Here is a 19062-nt window from a genome sequence, read left to right on the forward strand (position 1 = left end):
AGCACAACGTGGTTAAGCCTGACAGTGACTCAGCCAGGCCTTAGCAATTGCCCTTTGCAGGCAGTGTTGTAAAATAGAAAGTCTCTGGTGCAAGCTGTCCTACATGCAATTTCTGAACCCAGTAACCCATCTTCAGGCCCTGCCAGCCCTCCTGGCTGCAGCTGCCTCCTTCCACTGCCCCTTCCACCACAGTCCACACTTCTGGTTCTGCACCCATCTCAGACTGCAAGCTCTCAGTCCTCTCAGGCGTGCCTCCCCAGTCCTCCTGACTGTGCCTCACTCACCAGCCCTACCGGCTGTGACTCCCTGGAGTCTCTCAGCAGTACTGTCCTCTCTTTGCTTTCTCTTTTGCCTCCGGTCCAGGACCTCTTCATATCTTCATGAAGTCGGTCCCGATTGCACCCGAGCCCAGGCCCAAGGTCACCGACCCCCCGGACAAACAGGCCTGATGGCCAGCCAGGCCTGCCTAAATTTACCTGTCCACAAAAATCCTACCTCTAGCTAGCACCTACCTATTTAGAGGGTGCTACATAAGGACTGTACTTAGTAGTTGTCACAGCACTCCTTCTTGTTAGGTGAGGATCTATTTACAGGTTGCACACTTGAAGGGTGGCATTACACAGGTTTCTCATAAGGCTGCAGGTGTGCTTATCTTGTGTGAATGCTGAGCCAAGAGTACAGATATGTATGCTCTGATTGGGAGGGGACAGTCCTTATTATGAATGGCAGAGCTTATCCATGGTTGTGGTGATGGGGTAACATTTGAAGTTCTAGCATCAAGTATGGTATTTTCTCTTGGAATACAAAAGCCACATTGCTGTTTTGATAAAGAGTTTATATTATTTTTGATCATGCCTGCAATTTTAAAAGGGCTAGCTACACAGGCTACATAATGGAAGCAGTTCTCAGCAAATCTGCACTACACTACAGAACACAAATCACTATAATAATGGATTATATCTTATACTTAATGGGCTCTGATGACCTATTTTATTCCCTCTTATTAGTCATACACTTGTAGGGTAGAGCATAGAGGTGGCCTGTCGTAATTCCCTCTTGGACCACTGGATGTCCCCATAGCCATACGTTAGTGATGGCTCAAGAGTTGTTTGGGTGCTGCCCCTGCACCTTTTACCTGGGGTAAAGGTATATTAGGAAGACAGAGAGCTTCCTTGATTAGTTGCCTTGAAGAGAGTAAATACCTCTGTGGTTGGAGAGATAAACGAAAAGGCCCCACTGACTACATTGCTGATCTTCCCCTGATGGGGGCAGCCTGAAACAGTAAAATTACTGTATACCTTTTATGGGATAGTCACAGCATGCTCTGGGGCATCTCTTTTGCCCCTGCACCTTTTACCTGGGGTAAAGGTATATTAGGAAGACAGAGAGCTTCCTTGATTAGTTGCCTTGAAGAGAGTAAATACCTCTGTGGTTGGAGAGATAAACGAAAAGGCCCAACTGACTACATTGCTGATCTTCCCCTGATGGGGGCAGCCTGAAACAGTAAAATTACTGTATACCTTTTATGGGGATAGTCACAGCATGCTCTGGGGCATCTCTTTTGTTAATACCGGCAGTGGGTCTCTCATCTTTCTTTTCATGCTTCAACTCTCTGGACTATACCAGACAGTTTATAGCTTAAAGGCTAAGTTAACCTTTTGGGGAAAAAATGCACTTTTCATGCTACAACTCTCTGAACTATACCAGACAGTTTATAGCTTAAAGGCTAAGTTAACCTTTTTGCGGGGAAAAAATGTACATATTTCTGCAGGAAAAAAAATTGCATTTATAATTTTTTTCCCCCAGCATCCAACCCATGATTAGTAAAAAATGCCAGGCTCCTGCAGACTCAAACTACAAGCCACTATCAGCCACAATGGAAGACAGTAGTTGTAGATCATTCATTCACAGAACTCTGAATGAAGGATGCAGCTGTTTGGGACCAGGCCATGCTGTTTTTAACCTGTGACAGTGGGTGCGGGGAGACCCCCCCCCCCCCCCGCTGTCACAGGCGGAGGACTGAGGGGGTGCAGGAACCGCAATCGATATGCCTCTGTGGTATGAAGACAGACACACAGATGGAGCTGTCGGCATCTATGGCTGTCCTGCATGAACATCATATCACAGCAACACAAGCATCTATGGGAATGAGCAAGCAGCAACATGCTTCAGGCAAGGACCCTTGCCCCTTTGTCATGCTGCCCTGCATGCGGATGAAAGGATAACAATAAGTGTACTGCAGTGTAGAATAGTACAGCTATACCAAAGAAAATGTGAGCTGTGGACTGTCTGTAACTACATGTAAGGGCCAAAGAAGAGGATAGAGAGTAAGAACATAGAAATAGAAGCAAAGAACTAGAGACAGTAGGAAGAAAAGGAGGACAGGTAAGTTGGGGTGCCCCAATGACATTACCGTGATACAAGAAATGCATATACTACTTCAAACAAAAGAACTGCTGCTAGTCAGGGCTAGGGATCTCTTGTGGGCTTTCACCCATGGGCTTTAAACTTGTGCAGAAGGAGTCCAACAGGTGACAGAGGGGAGCTGCAAACGATCCATTAAAAATCAGATGCTGATCATTCAGACATGGGCGTCCGCAGAACTTTTTTCAAGGGGGGGCATAATTTTAGGATCACCCATGCACCGCCCCTTTTCGACAATGTCATTATCAGATTATCATGGTCAGAGACTGCAGACTTAGTACAGTCCCTAGGATAAGTAATGGATAATGGTCAACAGGCCCTCTTACCAGACCCAGCGAAACAACACCAGTGATCCCTCCGGCTGGACGATCGCTCACGCGCCCTGGGGGTGACTCTGGTCAGTAGTGTAGCATGTCTGTACCCTGGCAGTGACTCAGTCTTTCTCTCTCTGGCGGTGCTGGGCAGCATGGCTCTCTCTGGTGGTGCTGGACAGCATGGCTCTCTCTGATGGTGTGGGGCAGTGTAGTTCTCTCTCTGGTGGCGCTGGGCAGCGTGGCTCTCTCTCTCTGGCTTCTGCCCAGCACAATCCTTGTTCTTTTTCCTGTAGCACTCTCTCCCTCAGCTTTTTTTCCCAGGCTACAGTCTCTCAATCTCTCGATCGAGCTGTATCCTCCTCCCTGTGGAAAATGGGGCCGCCAATCTTTGGGACTACATGTCCTATGATTCTCTCCTAGTCTCCTTTGATTGGCCCTCAGTTATGGCCAATAGAGAAGGAACAGAGCGGGCAGGAAGCTGGGCGAGGAACCTGGTGAGAGCCGTCGTCTCTTCTCCCTGACAGGAGAAAGGGGGGGGGGGTGACCCTGGGAAACCTGATAGCACCGCCACCAAGTTCTCTGCTGGACTGAGCACGGAAAAGAGCCCGCAGTCACACTACACTGATAGGGGGGCTTGGCAGAACCTTGATGGTGTCACCCCACTGGCGGGTTGCACATGGGAGTGGACTGCCCGCACCCCGATAGGGATGGAACTGTGTTGAATTTAAGATCTCATCCCTGATTCCAGGGGGGGGTACTTGACCCCCCTTGCCCCTACCTGCGGACGCCCATGCATTCAGATGGTGTCAAGACACAGAGCTCTGTAACATGCTATTTCACCGTTATGTAATGTGACGAGGAATTGGATTCTGTATCTCGAAAACTGATCTTCTACCTGATCTTCTCCAGTTTTACTTGTCTTCTGCCTGCTCTGGCTTCTTGCCTGAATAGAGCTATGATTCTTCCTCATTGATTGGTAATATACTTGGTTCTGTCTCACTGTCAGCAAGGCAGTTTCGTTTGGGTGTAGCTTCAGAGTTATCCTGTAAACAAACCAGTCCTTTCCGTCAGGGGCTCTGGTAAAGACCAGGCATTTCTAGAGCAGGAAGTTCCTGGCGACACATTGGGGTGTATTTTCTAAAGGCAAATAGACTGTTCATTTTGCAAGTGTAGTTGCACTCATTGTCACCAGGGCTGAGCAAATGTGGCATAGCTGCATTTTGTAAAGAATTCCCAATTAGGTGCAAGAACAATGTATTTTTGCGTGCACATGATTGAAAGCTGGAAATCAGCAGAGCATTGTCACATTTAATAAGCTCTGGGGAAAATGAGTGCAACCAAACTTGAAAAGTGCAGTCTATTTTCCTTTTGTAAACCCACCCAATTATTTACAACCTAATCCATGAAATCTATGCTGAGGAGAGGGCTTGGAAAATATTGCATTACATATACAAAATATAGGGCATTCTGCAAGTAGTCCTTGGGGTGGATTTACGACAGGCAAATAGACACTTTGGAAGTGCAGTAGCTCCAAAACGTAGCAAATGAGGGGGAGTTCCATCATTCAATTGAGTGCAAGTAAAAATGTTGTTTTTTTTAAAAAAATTCCTTGCATGTGATTGGGTAGTTTTTGCAAAAATGTAAGCTTTACCTCCATTACTAAGCTCAGTCTACTTGCCCTTAGTAAATTCACCCCAGTATATCAGTGTTAAATAAGGCTTAAGAAGCAGAAATTTCAGCTTTAACCACTTGCCGACCGCCACCTGCACATTTAGGTCAACAGAATGGCACGGCTGTGCAAATGGGCGTACCTGTATGTTCCTTTGAATTTGCTACCGTTCCATCGCGTATGCGCCGGCATGCATGCACCAGCCCCCACTATGCACCCACCGCGAGCATTATGAGTAGGATCGCGGGTCCAGCGGACTCGATGTCCCGTGATCGTCTCACGGAGAGGAAGAACGGGGAGATGCTAATGTAAACAAGCATCTCCCCATTCTGCCTAGTGACACTGTCACTGATCACAGCTCCCTGTGATTGGGAGAGGTGATCAGTTAGAATCATTCGCTAGGACACACTTAACCCCTTCCTAGCCAGCTAGTGGTTAACCCCTTCACTGCCAGTGTAATTTTTACAGTAATCTTGGCAATTTTATAGCACTGATCGCTGTAAAAATGACAATGGTCCCAAAAATAGTAACTCAGAATGGAATACTGGGTTACGGGGAGGGTGTTTTTTCTTTTTTTTGCCCCCTCTCTCTTACCTCTCCTTTGGGCAAGTGGAATGAGTAAAGAGAACTGTTCAGAATATATAAAGATCAGTAATGGCAGCTCCAATAAACATAATATCATATAATATTAGAGGGTTAAAGTCAGCCCAGAAAAGAGGTCGCCTATGGCAGGAAATGCGTCACCACGTGGCAGATGTGTTTTTTCTACAAGAAAGACATTTTATGAAGGGGGATATACCAAATATGCCATTACATGTATTTAATCAGTGGTTCCATGCACTATCCCCGATTGCAAGGGCAAGAGGGGTAACAATAACATTTATAAAGACATTATATAATACACATAAAGGGCAAGGGAAAAGAAGGGGAGAACTGGGGATTTTTATGCGGTGCTAGATGTAACAAAGGATCCTATCACGATATAATAAAAATTCATAGAAAAATATTTATTGGTATACATTGAAAAAGCATAACATCAACACATACAGTGTGTGAAATTAATAAAAACACTATACACAATGTTTACTGAGCGGATGAGATCCCAAGGATACTGGTTAACAGGCTTTCAGCACTTATTCCCAGGGAATACCAATAAATATTTTTCTATGAATTTTTATTATATCGTGATAGGATCCTTTGTTACATCTAGCACCGCATAAAAATCCCCAGTTCTCCCCTTCTTTTCCCTTGCCCTTTATGTGTATTATATAACTTCTTTTGGGGATGAGGTGCCTATTGTTGTAGGTGTCACTAGGTAGTTTGGACCATACCTTTATCATTTATAAAGACATGTCTGATAATAGTTGTATCCACACAGATAGACCCAGAAGGTTGTTACCTCTTTGTAAAGGTTAGATTAAATTGCTATTGCTACACTTTTGCCTCAGTATATGCACCAAATACAGGAACGGTGAATTTTTTGATAAAGACCTTGAAACTGTTAGCCCTTGTACACACGGTCGGAAATTCCGACCACGAAATCCGTCTGATTTTTTCCAATGGATTTTGTCCGAAACTGGTGTTGCATACACACAGTTGGACAAAGTTGTCGGAACGCGATGACGTTCGTTCGTTCTGACGGAACCACGTTCAGCCTAGTAGTCAATAGCTTTGCTCTCGTACATTGATCTGAGCATGCGTGGCACTTTGTCCGATCGGAATTCTCTACAAACCAATTGGATCATGTTGTCGGAAAATTTTATATCCAGCTCTCAAACTTTGTTGGTCGGACATTCCGACAGAAAAAGTCTGATGGAGCCCACGCACGGTCGGAGTATCTGACAACACGGTCCGATTGGACATTTTCCGTCGGAATGTCCGACCGTGTGTACAAGGGCTTAGAGAAATATAGAGAGGGATTTCTGATTTTGGGGGGAGATTTTAATTTAGTATTAGACCCAAATATACATAAATTAACGGGCAAAACCCATATATCCTTTAAAGCTTTAAAACATATAAAACAGCTTTTACGGTCCTCTCATCTGGTAGATGGATGGCGTGTAATGCATAATGGTATAAGGGACTATAGCTATTATTCTAAAACACACAATATGTACTTGCGCTTGGATCTTCTCCTGGTGGACCAGTTCTACCTGGAAAGAATTCGATCATGTACAATAGAATCAATAACGATTTCGGACCATGCTCCTATAACTATGACCATATACCCAGTTTCAATGGCCCATCTGGAACGAACATGGCGGTTAAATGAGACATTGTTGGACAATAGTCGCATAGTGGAGACATTGAACCTTAAAATAAAAACATATTTTGAAATGAACGTGCCTGGAGAAACTTCTGAACAAGCAGTATGGGAAGCCCATAAGTCGGTGATTAGGGGCGAGCTGATAGCACATGGGTCAAGGATTAAAAAATAAAAACAAAAATAAATAATAGATTTACTGGAGGAGATTAATGATTTAGAGAAAAAACATAAAAGACATCTAGACCCAGCCGATGCTAGGCGACTGGAACCTGCGTGGTGTAAACTGACACAATGTTTAGATTGCAAAATTAAAAATAAATCTAGGTTTTATGCACACAGATTTTACGAACGGGGAAACAAATGCGGTCCTCTCCTAGCAAGGCAGCTTAAAAAAACAACAGGTTTTCAGACACGTTCATAAATTAACAGTACAAAATAAAAATATAGTGGACACCCAGGCTATAGCGGCAGAGTTCCATAGACTTTATGAAGCCCTGTATAATATTCATCCAGACCCAACGAGCGTCGCGCACGAGAAGCGATTGGCGGAGATTAACAGGCCAATTACGGTTGAAGAAGTGAACGGAGTAATAGCAAATTTGGCAATGGGGAAAAGCCCAGGGCCAGATGGTTTCACAAATTCATACTATAAGAAATTTGTTTCGCACCTGGGAACCCCAATATGCAACTACTTTAATGCAATTAATACGTCAAACCCCCTCTCTCCAGAAGCTTTATTGGCCTATATTAAAGTGCTTCCTAAGTCAGGAAAGGACCCCCAAACAATGTGCGAAATTATAGGCCAATTTCCCCTTTGAACTCAGATACCAAACTCTTAGCAAACATTCTAGCTCTTAGGCAACAAGATCATATTGTAAAAATAGTTAATCCTGACCAAATAGGCTTTATGAAGGGCCGTGAGGCCAGAGATAATACCATATGAGCTTTGCATATCCTACATTGGATGAAATATGGCTCTGATAGAGCTCTTAGAGTGATAGTATCAATGGACGCCGAAAAGGCATTCGACAGGGTAAATTGGGTATTCATGACCGAGGTTCTAAAGGATGAAGGTGGGAGACTGTGTAATGGGTTAGGTATCAGCGTTATATGCAGCCCCGAGAGCAAGAGTGAAAATGAATGGTACGTTGTCAAATTATTTTCAAATACACAACGGAACGAGACAAGGGTGTCCCTTGTCTCCTCTATTGTTCACTATGATATCAGAACCCTTTCTATGTAAGAAAAAACATTGAGATTCGGGGGACGCATATAGGAACACACAAACATAAGGTCTCGGCATAAGCGGATGATTTACTATTTTACCTGTCATCACCACGGACCTCACTATCGACCTTGATGGTATAAGTATCCAAATTTAGAGTTTTATCCAATTTTAAGATTAACTTTGAAAAGTCTGTAATCCTACCTTGCCATGTCCCTTTAGAAATGATAAAGATTTTGAAAAGCGCCTACCCCTTTATGTGGAATAAAAAATCTCTTGTTTATTTAGGAACACATATAACACCAGATCTTAAACTTTTATATGATTTGAACTATAAGGCCCTAATAGAGGGGGTAATAGAGCACCTGAGGAAGTGAAAAGGGCAGTTAATAACATGATTTGGAAGGGTAAGCGCAATAAAGATGAGTATATTGCCTACAAATATTTACATACTATATGCAGTCCCAATTCCACTTCCTCAGAGTTTCTTTAGAAATATACAGAGAGCCTTTACATCTTTTGCATGGAATAATAAACGCCCCAGAATTGCTTATGATATATTATGTAGAGGGAAGTCAGGAGGAGGTATAGGGCTACCAGATGTAAAGCTATACTATAGGGCAATGACCTTAGTACGTGCCGTAAATTGGAGTCATGATCAATCAAAAAAATATGGGTATCCCTAGAACAAACAATGGCAGGAAGGATGCTGGCAGGAACACCTTGGATCCCGAAGGTAAATAAGGGCCTTTCAAAATGGACGTCACCCCTAACTCAGAATACCTTAAAGATATGGGATCAAATTAATCAATTAGGAGATTATACCCCCCAGACATCCCCGTTAAGAAGTGGGATCGATGGGGAATTGGGGAATAGATGGGGATACGACATGTGGTAAATTTGCCCCGAATGGAACATTACTATCACTAATAGAACTGGTGTGGAAGTTGGGAACAGTACCAATGGTTGAATGGAAGTACCATCAGTTAGTGGGCTTTTTTAATAAATTGAAAGCCTCGATGAGACCTTTGAATTCACTTACCATGTTTGAATCTAAATGTGTGAAGATGACGAAGACAAGACATCTACTGTCCCAAATGTATATATTAGTCCTTGGGACTAGAAAAAATACAACACCTTATTAAATCAGAGAATGGGAAGGGGAACTAAATTACAGCTTAACTACGTCACAAATTAAAGACCTTTTCGATTCTATATATTATACATCGAAAAGTTCATAAACTCAAGAAATTTCATACAAATTTTTGACCAGGTGGTACCGAACGCCAGTGAAACTGGCACAGATGTACCAGATGGCAGATGATAGGTGTTGGAGAGGATGTGGGCAGAGGGGCACTCTTCTTCACTTATGGTAGTCATGCCCCATGATTAGAAGGTTCTGGCAAGAAATTGTCCCATGGATTGAAAGGTTGTCTTGTGGAAAGATGGAACTAACAACTTTAAACTTTCTATTCCATGGGTCAGTGATGTCACGTAGACTATACATGAATAGCATTATGCCACATTTATTAAATGCAGCAAAATTATTGATACCTAGATTAAGGAAACAGACGAAATGCCCAACTTTACTCAACTGAAAGAAGGAAGTTAACTTAATAATGAATGCCGAAAGATGGATACATAAAATTAAAAATAGAAAGGAGAGGTTTGTGCAAATTTGGACAAAATGGGAACTCTGCTCAACAGAGATTGAATAATAAATAGAACAGTAAGGACTTCTTGTAAAATGGCCAAAGGGAGGGGAAGTGGGAGAGGGGAGGTTCTAGAAAAGAGGAAAAGGGGAGGACTTTTTTTTCCTTTTTTCTTCTTCTCTTTCCTTCTTTCAGGAAGTTTTTTACAGCTCAACTCTTCCCCATAAGTTATATGGGATGTGGAAACTGAAACACTTAGGTTATGGTAATAAGGAAGGTGTTATGGGGGGTGGGAAAAGAGGGGGAAGGTTAAAAGGGAATAATATGGTTTTTAGAAGCCTCATACACTAAGTTTTGGGGTGTTATATATATATATATTTTTTTTTTTTCTTCTTCTCTCTCACATATTTATTGCCTTTTGTAAATGAAGGGGGTGGGGCTTTAAGGGGGATTTTTTCTTCATGGAAATGGCAAGATTTAAAGGTGGGTGTAATGGAAGGGGAGAGGGATAAAACACATTTATTATTTAAGGAAGGGAAGGGGAAGGAGAGGGAAGAGGAGAGGGAATTCAAAGAAAAGGGAAAGCTGGGAGGTAGCTGGGAGGGGGGATGGGGGGAATATAGGATATGGATAAAGATGTTTAAACATTTAGATATGTGATATATTGGGGATTTTAAATGGAAATGTTAAAAAAACTAATAAAATTTGATAATAATAAAAAAAAAAATTATAGCACTGATCGCTGTAAAAATGACAATGTGTCAAAATTGTCTGATGTGTCCGTCATAAAATCGCAGATCACCACCATTACTAGAAAATAAAATTATTAATAAAAATTACGTAAAACGAACCCCTATTTTGTAGACACTATAACTTTTGCGCAAAGCAATCAATAAATGCTTATTGCATTTTTATTTTACAAAAAATATGTAGAAGAATACGTATCGGCCTAAACTGAGCGAAAAAATAGTTTTTTTATATATACCTACCCCCGCCGAATTGTTGGCGGGGGTAGGCGCCATCTGTGAGCCCGTATCACGCCTGGAAGAGGAAGACGCCAAGCCTCCAAAAGAATGTCAGAGTATCAGAAGAAGCGGGAGCGTCACATCCGCAGCAGGGAGTGCATCAGTGAAGAGGCGGCGCATCCCTCGCTGTATACACTCCCCTTCTCCACCTCGAGCTGCCAGGAGAATGTCCTCTTCGGAATGAAGCAGAGCATCGGGAGGCGTGACCAGAGGCAATGCTAGAACCTCGGCAAGCACCAGGGTAAGAGGTAGCTTCGGCCGGAGGTGTGTCCAGAGGAGTATCCAGAGGCGGGTCTAGAGGAGGAGCCTCGGTGCAGACCACATCCCATCAGGATGAGTCATCGCCATGGCAACACTTAACACAGCCTGAGGTCAGTATGAGGTCTGTCTATGAACTGTCCAGCGGCTCAGCTCCTGTGGTAACAAGCAGAGGAATTGAGGAAGCTGTTTTGGATGGATCTCAGGCTGGTCAGCATGTACAAATTCAGGGAGGTGAGTCAAATGCTACCCCTAATTTAGCTTATATAGCAGAATTACTTTATAAGCTAGCTAAAGATATTCATTCAGCCACTAATCATTCTCAGGTGCCAGCACAAGATACAGTTATGGGAGCCTGGGTGCCATCTAGTGGATTATTAACAAATGACAGACAGTCTTTACAAAATAACTCTGATTTAGCTGTTTCAACTTATCAATTAGCTAGATCACAGAATTTGCCTGAAACCTGTCTGAAGGAATCCATAGCTTGTGAAATTTCTCCATTAGGATATCATTTATTTCTATGCGTAAAAGAAAAAATCTGGAGAGGAGAGTTTTTAGATATTTTATCCCTACTACCTTCTGCTAAAGAATTTATTGGTAAAGAAAAGAAAGAGAAGGAAGACTGTAAGGCTGCTAACCAGGTCTTTTAACAACTGGCGTCAGGCTTTCTGCATTTTTTCTGGAATTTTAAGTGAAAAATTTCCGGAAAAAAGCACTGGCCTTTTTCAGCACTTAGACATTATTCTTGAGGCATTTAAGAGTTTTTAGGCGGCACCGCTTGGTTTAACTATGATGAGGCTATTCACCAAAAATTGTCTGTACATCCTTCATTACATTGGGGAGTGAAGGATGTGAGCCTTTGGCTCAATCTTTTTCTCCCTCAAGGAACAAGTTATTCCAAGCAGAACCAGAATTCTTAACCTGCCCATACCATATATAAGAAAGGAATCTGTTTCAACTTTAATGATGGTCAATGCAAATGGCTAAATTCATGCAAATATCATCACAAATGCGCCTTTTGAGCAGGAACACACTCAGTGTCTTAGTGTTTTAAAAAAATGTCTGCATCTAACCAGCAGTCAGGGAATGTTCAAAAAGGCATTTACACCTGTGAAATGGTGAGATATGCTCCCATGGCTCCAAATGTTTCCAGACAAACTGAGGGCCCAGCTGCTAATTGAGGGCTTTTGGGATGTTTTTTTTGTTACCATCTTTTTCAGGTGAAGGTTGCATTTTTGTGAACAATTTAAAATCTGTCGATCAATTTTTAGATATAGTTTATGAGAAGATTTTAAAAGAAATTGAGGAAGATAGGATAGCAGGTCCTTTCAGATTCCTCCTTTTCATAATTTCAGAATTTTCCCTTTAGGAATTGTGCCTAAAAAAGAAAAAAAATGCTTTAGACTAATTCACCATTTATCGTTTCCAAAAGGTCAATCTCTTAACGATCAAATCAAAGATAACCTTTCGTCAGTTACTTATGCTTCTTTTGAAGATGCTCTGAAGAAGCTTAGAATATTAGGTAAAGGGGCCCTCATGGCAAAAGGGTCATGGTTATGCAATAGAGTTCGTCTGCTTACCTGTCTCCATGTGTTCATTTCTAGAGACCAGCCGACCCTCACCTGACTGCTTTTATAATCCATCCTCTGGCATGGCTCCACCCTAGCTCCTATCAGAGAACTCTATATTAACCTGTGCACTGCTAGCCAACCCTGCTGATCAACCTTTGTGTGTTAGCTTCCTGTTACCTGCCGTGTGCTCTTCTATTGTTTTCTGTTACCGATTTTGGCGTGTCCTTGACTATCCCTGTTTGCCTGTGATCCTGACCTTTTGGCGTGTCCCCGACTTTTCCTGTCTGCTTGTGGCCCCGACCTTGGCTTTGTCCCTCACCATCCCTATCCTCCTGTTGCCTACTGTGGGTGTGAGCTGGGGGACCCTGGGGGTCGCGACCTGGAGCCAGTTGCAACCAAGTCCATCCTCACCACTCGAGGCTCTGGTGAACACCTGCTGGCTCTTAGACTCCGCGCCCCGGGGAATCTTACGCTCTAACCCCGATGGGATCCATCTTGGTGTTCTGGCGGCCCTTCCTTCCTATCACCTTGACCCCCGTCCGCAGCAGTAAGCCGTAGGGTCCACAACCTTGCGGTGCACTCCTTATCCATACGGTGTGCATCTGTCACCTGGACTCAAGGTGACCTGACAGTTTGATCAGCCATGGACCTGGCTGAGGTGCCGCTCCCTGCAGTCGATCCTTTGCAGGGCATAGTTCGGAGACTTGAAACCCAGGGATCTAATCAGACTCAGGTGATGCGATTCCTTCAAGATCTGGCTTCCCGCTTCGAGCAGCTGCAGGCTTCCTTGGGGACCCTGAACCTGCAGCCTCAAGTACAGTCTGCAACTGCACCTATCGCACCAGTCGCATCCACGCATTCATTAGTACTGCCAGCTCCGTCCCGTTTCTCTGGGGACTGCAAGGCCTGCAGGGGTTTCCTCAGCCAATGCACCATTCATTTTGAGCTCCAGCCTCAAAACTTTCTGTCTGATCGGGCAAAGGTAGCCTATATAATTTCCCTCCTCTCCGGTGAAGCTTTAGCCTGGGCTGCTCCCCTGTGGGAGAAAAATAATCCAGTGGTTTTCAGCCTGTCCAACTTCTTGAAGCTCTTTCGTAATATCTTTGAGGAGGCAGCTCGGGTTTCTTCTGCGGCCAGTGCCCTTTTACGCCTTCGCCAAGAATCTTGTTCAGTGGGACAATATGCACTTCAGTTCCGTATACAGCGGAATTGAGCTGGAACAATGAGGCCCTGGTCGCGACCTTTTTACATGGCCTCTCTGACCGAGTGAAGGACGAATTAGCTGGAAGAGCTATCCCCGCCGGTCTGGACGATGTAATTTCCTTATGCAATCAGATTGACATTCGTTTCCAGGAGAGGTCCTTAGAAAAAAGACGCCAGCACCCCTTAGGTCCTAGTCAGCCTGAGCTTTATTCCCATCGCCCTGTGGAGCATCCTCTGTCTGCTGAGGAACCCATGCAGCTGGACCGGACCAGACTAACCCCCAAAGAACGTGCTAGACGCAGAACTCTGGGCTTGTGACTTTATTGTGGGGGCAAGGGTCATTTTCGTGACTCCTGCTCGCTTCGTCCGGGAAACGCTGGGGTCTAATACATTTGGAAGGTGGAGTATTGGACCCAGAAACATCACCTTCTCATCTTCTTCTTCAGGTGTTCCTCCATGTAGGCACTTCTCCACAATCGGTCCTACCATATCTGGACTCCGGGGCTGCCGGCAATTTTATGGACTGGAGAACTGCTTCTTCTATAAAGCTTACCCTTTCTCCCCTCGCTACTCCACTGGTAGTCTCGGCAATTGATGGCACTGTGCTCCCAGGGGGCCCTATCTGTTTTCAGACGCTACCTATTAGGATGTCGGTAGGGATACTCCACCAGGAGTGGATCTCCTTCCTCATCCTACCCAAGGCCTCTACCCCCATTGTATTGGGCCTTCCTTGGCTACAGCTCCACTCGCCACATGTGGACTGGGTCTCTGGGCAGATCCTGGCTTGGGGTCCTTCGTGTTTCTCATCCTGTCTTCCCAAGGTGACCCCCAAGAGGAAACTTCCCATTGTTACCACATCTGTATCGTCTGATCTTCCCGCGGCATACAGCGATTTCCGGGATGTGTTCTGCAAGAAGTCTGCTGAGGTGCTTCCTCCCCACAGATCTTTTGACTGTGCTATTGACCTTGTCCCTGGAGCAACCCTGCCCAGGGGTCGTACCTACCCTTTGTCCATTCCAGAGACCCAGGCCATGTCTGAGTATGTCGCCGAGAATCTGGAGAGAGGTTTCATCCGGAAATCCTCATCACCTGCAGGAGCAGGGTTCTTTTTCGTTGCCAAAAAGGATGGTACCCTCAGACCCTGCATTGACTATAGAGGTTTAAACACTGTGACTATTAAAAACCGATACCCCTTACCTCTAATATCTGAGCTATTTGACAGGTTGAAGGGGGCTTCCATTTTCACTAAGTTGGATCTCAGAGGTGCATACAATCTCATTCGAATACGGGAAGGTGATGAATGGAAGACCGCGTTTAACACTAGGGATGGGCGTTACGAATACCTGGTTATGCCTTTTGGTTTGTGTAATGCTCCAGCTGTGTTCCAGAACTCTGTCAATAAAATATTCAGGGATCTACTGTACCAGTTTGTTGTCATCTATCTGGTTGATATTCTCATCTTTTCCGAAAATCTGCCTGCTCACAGAAACCATTTACACACCGTACTTCAGTGCCTTAGAGAGAACAATCTCTATGCCAAGATGGAGAAATGTTCCTTTGAATGTTCCGAGGTCCTGTTTCTGGGATGTTTTGTTTCTAGTGCGGGTCTTCGCATGGATCCCGGAAAGGTCTCAGCCATTACCAACTGGCCCCTTCCTGCTAGCCTCAAGGCCACACAGCGCTTTCTTGGCTTCACAAATTATTATAGGCAGATCATAAGGAATTACTCTTCCATTGCCGCGCCTATTATCGCTTTGACCAAGAAGGGTGCGAATGCCAAAGACTGGCCTCCTGAGGCTGTCTCTGCGTTTCACGATCTGAAACAGGCCTTTGTCTCTGGACCTCTCTTGAGGAGACCAAATCCTGAGGACCCATTTTTTATTGAAGTAGACGCTTCTTCGATGGGGGTGGGAGCAGTGCTTCTTCAGGACTTTGAGAAGAAACGTCAACCATGTGCGTTCTTCTCCAAAAAAAATTCTCAGGCAGAGAGAAATTATGCCATTGGTGATCGGGAACTTCTCGCAATTAAATTGGCGTTGGAGGAGTGGCGTCATCTCTTGGAAGGTTCCCCTCACTCCATAACGATCTTTACTGATCATAAGAATTTACAATACCTACAGAATGCTAAACGTCTGAACCCCAGACAGGCCAGGTGGAGTCTCTTCTTTTCCCATTTTAAATTCACGATTACGTACAAACCTGGTTCCTGCAACGGTCGAGCTGATGCGCTCTCTAGGTCATTTGACACTTTGGACGAGGAGTCCAATCCTGATCCTGAGCCGATCATTCCTACCTCATGCATTGTTGCCCATTCTACCACCCTGGAATCAAAAATTCCTCCTGGTAAGACCTTTGTTCCCACGGAGCTACGGTAAAACTAAGATCCTTCGTTGGGGACATGATTCCAAGGTGGCAGGTCATGCTGGGTTCCTCAGATCCTTCCTGCTCATCAGTCGTCACTACTGGTGGCCTAATCTCCGCTTGGATGTTAAAGACTATGTTAAGGCTTGTCACGTCTGTGCTCAGTCTAAATCTTCCACTCAAGCCCCTGCTGGTCTTCTCATGCCCTTGCCCATTCCTAAGGAGCCCTGGTCTCATATCGCTATGGACTTTATTACTGATCTTCCACTGTCGGAGAATAATACTGCCATTTGGGTAGTAATCGATCGGTTCTCCAAGATGGCTCATTTTGTTCCTCTTCCTGGTCTCCCTTCTGCCCCTGCCTTGGTTCCCATTTTTTTACGAGAGATTTTCCGCCTTCATGGTGTTCCTTCCCATGTCGTTTCGGACAGGGGTGTGCAGTTTACTTCTCGTTTTTGGAGAGCCTTTTGCAAATCCCTCGACATTACCTTGGATTTCACCTCTTCTTATCATCCCCAATCCAATGGCCAGACTGAGAGAGTTAATCAGGAGTTGGAGGTCTTTCTCCGTACCTTGGTCTCTGCCCATCATGATGATTGGGCATCACTATTACCATGAGCTGAGTTCTCCCACAATAATCATGTCAACGTCAGTTCTCAGAAAACACCCTTTGTCACTGTTTATGGAAGACATCCTCAGCTTCCTCTTCCTATGACTTATTCTTCTGACATTCCAGCTTTGGCTACTGTTCAGGAATCATTCAATTCCATGTGGGCTGACGTTCATGATTCGCTCCAGAAAGCTGCCAACAAATTCAAGAGTTTTGCTGACCGTCGCAGGCGTAAGCCACCTTCTCTTCAGCCAGGAGACAAAGTCTGGCTCTCCACCAGGAAAATCAAACTCCGGGTTCCTTCTCTCAAATTTGCCCCAAGATTCATTGGTCCGTACACCATAATTTCTAAACTAAATCCAGTTTGTTTCAAGCTCCAGATTCCCAAAAGCCTCAAAATCTCTAACTCCTTCCATGTTGCCCTTCTGAAGCCTTTAGTCCTCAATAAGTTCTCTCGTCCTCTCTCTACCGTAGCACCGGTCTCTGAGGATGATCAGGAGTATGAGGTTAGCCAAATTTTGGATTCCCGACTCTGTAGAGGCATTCTCCAGTACCTTGTGCACTGGAAAGGTTTTGGTCCTGAGGAGAGGTCGTGGATTTCGGCTTCCGAGGTCTTTGCACCTCGTCTGTTGAGGAAGTTTCATTTGAAGTTCCCCTCTAAACCTGGTCCCAGGCGGGGAAGGGAGAGGCCTCGTAAGAGGGGGGGTACTGTCATGGTTATGCAATAGAATTCGTCTGCTTACCTGTCTCCATGTGTTCATTTCTAGAGACCAGCCAACCCTCACCTGACTGCTTTTATAATCCATCCTCTGGCATGGCACCACCCTAGCTCCTATCAGAGAACTCTATATTAACCTGTGCACTGCTAGCCAACCCTGCTGATCAACCTTTGTGTGTTAGCTTCCTGTTACCTGCCGTGTGCTCTTCTATTGTTTTCCGTTACCGACTTTGGCGTGTCCTTGACTATCCCTGTTTGCCTGTGATCCTGACCTTTTGGTGTGTCCCCAACTTTTCCTGTCTGCTTGTGGCCCCGACCTTGGCTTTGTCCCTCACCATCCCTATCCTCCTGTTGCCTACTGTGGGTGTGAGCTGGGGGACCCTGGGGGTCACGACCTGGAGCCAGTTGCAGCCAAGTCCATCCTCACCACTCGAGGCTCTGGTGAACACCTGCTGGCTCTTAGACTCTGCCCCCGGGGAATCTTACGCTCTAACCCCGGTGGGATCCATCTTGGTGTTCTGGCGGCCCTGCCTTCCTATTGCCTTGACCCCCGTCCGCAGCAGTCAGCCGTAGGGTCCACAACCTTGCGGTGCACTCCTAATCCGTGCGGTGTGCATCTGCCACCTGGCCTCAAGGTGACCTGACAGAAAGCCTATATCAAACCGGCTTTCTGCCTTCTTCCAATTAATCCGAGTTGTTTCTCGTTTTTCTTAAAGGGTAGTTTTTATTTCGACAAATGTTTACCAATGGGTTGTTCGTTATCCTGTTTTTTTTTTTAATCTTTTTAATCTTTTTTGGAATGGGTGGTTAGTATAGAATCGGTTTCACAAGTTTTAATTCATTATTTAGACGATTTTTTGTTTTTAGGTTCAGCCAATTCTTTTGAATGTTCGTTTTTATTAGATACATTCTTTAAATATTGTAACAAATTTGGAATTCCTTTGGCTTTTGAAAAAACAGCCTGGCCCTCAACTTGTCTGGATTTCTTGGGCATTACAATTGATTCAGACTTAATGGAATTTAGATTGCCTGAAGACAAAATACACAAGCTTAGATCCCTTTTATTGGTTTTAATTAGAAGAAAGAAGGTATGTTTAAAAGATATGCAGTCTTTGCCAGGCCTATTGACTTTCGCCTCTAGGATTATGCCAATTGGAAAAGTTTTTTCCAGAAGATTGTATATTGCCATTTCAGGTTTAAAATCCACATTTGCTCACATTAGAACTACTCATGTCATGAGGGAAGACCTTCTGGTGTGGTTACAGTTTCTGACATATTTTAATGGGAAAACCATTTGGCAAGAGGAATTTATTTTGGACAAGGACTTTCTTCTATTCACTGACACTGCTGGGTCTTGTGGCTTTGCTGCAGTCTGGCAATCACAGTGATGCGCAGACCACTGGGATCCCAGTTTGCAACAGAAAGGTCTTTTAAAGAACATAATTCTTTTAGAGTTATTCCCAATAATTGTGGCTACAGAAATTTGGGGTTCTTACTTAAAAAATAGGCGAATATTAGTTAGGACTGACAATAAGGGTGTTATGTATGCAATGAATTGCCTAACATCGAAATCTCCACCAGTCATTGTTCTGTTGAGTTACATGATTTTCAAATGTCTAAGTTTAAACATTTGGTTAAAGGCAATTCATGTTGAGGGTAAGAACAATGAACTGGCGGACTCTTTGTCATGCCAACAGATGGATCGCTTCTTTCAGCTATTTCCAGATGCGGACCACATAGGAATACAATGTCCATCCAGTTTA

This window comes from Lithobates pipiens, unplaced genomic scaffold (genome assembly GCF_037356315.1).
Source record: "Lithobates pipiens isolate NorthernLeopardFrog02 unplaced genomic scaffold, aLitPip1_a1.2 Scaffold_13, whole genome shotgun sequence".
In the NCBI taxonomy this organism is placed as follows: Eukaryota; Metazoa; Chordata; class Amphibia; order Anura; family Ranidae; genus Lithobates; species Lithobates pipiens.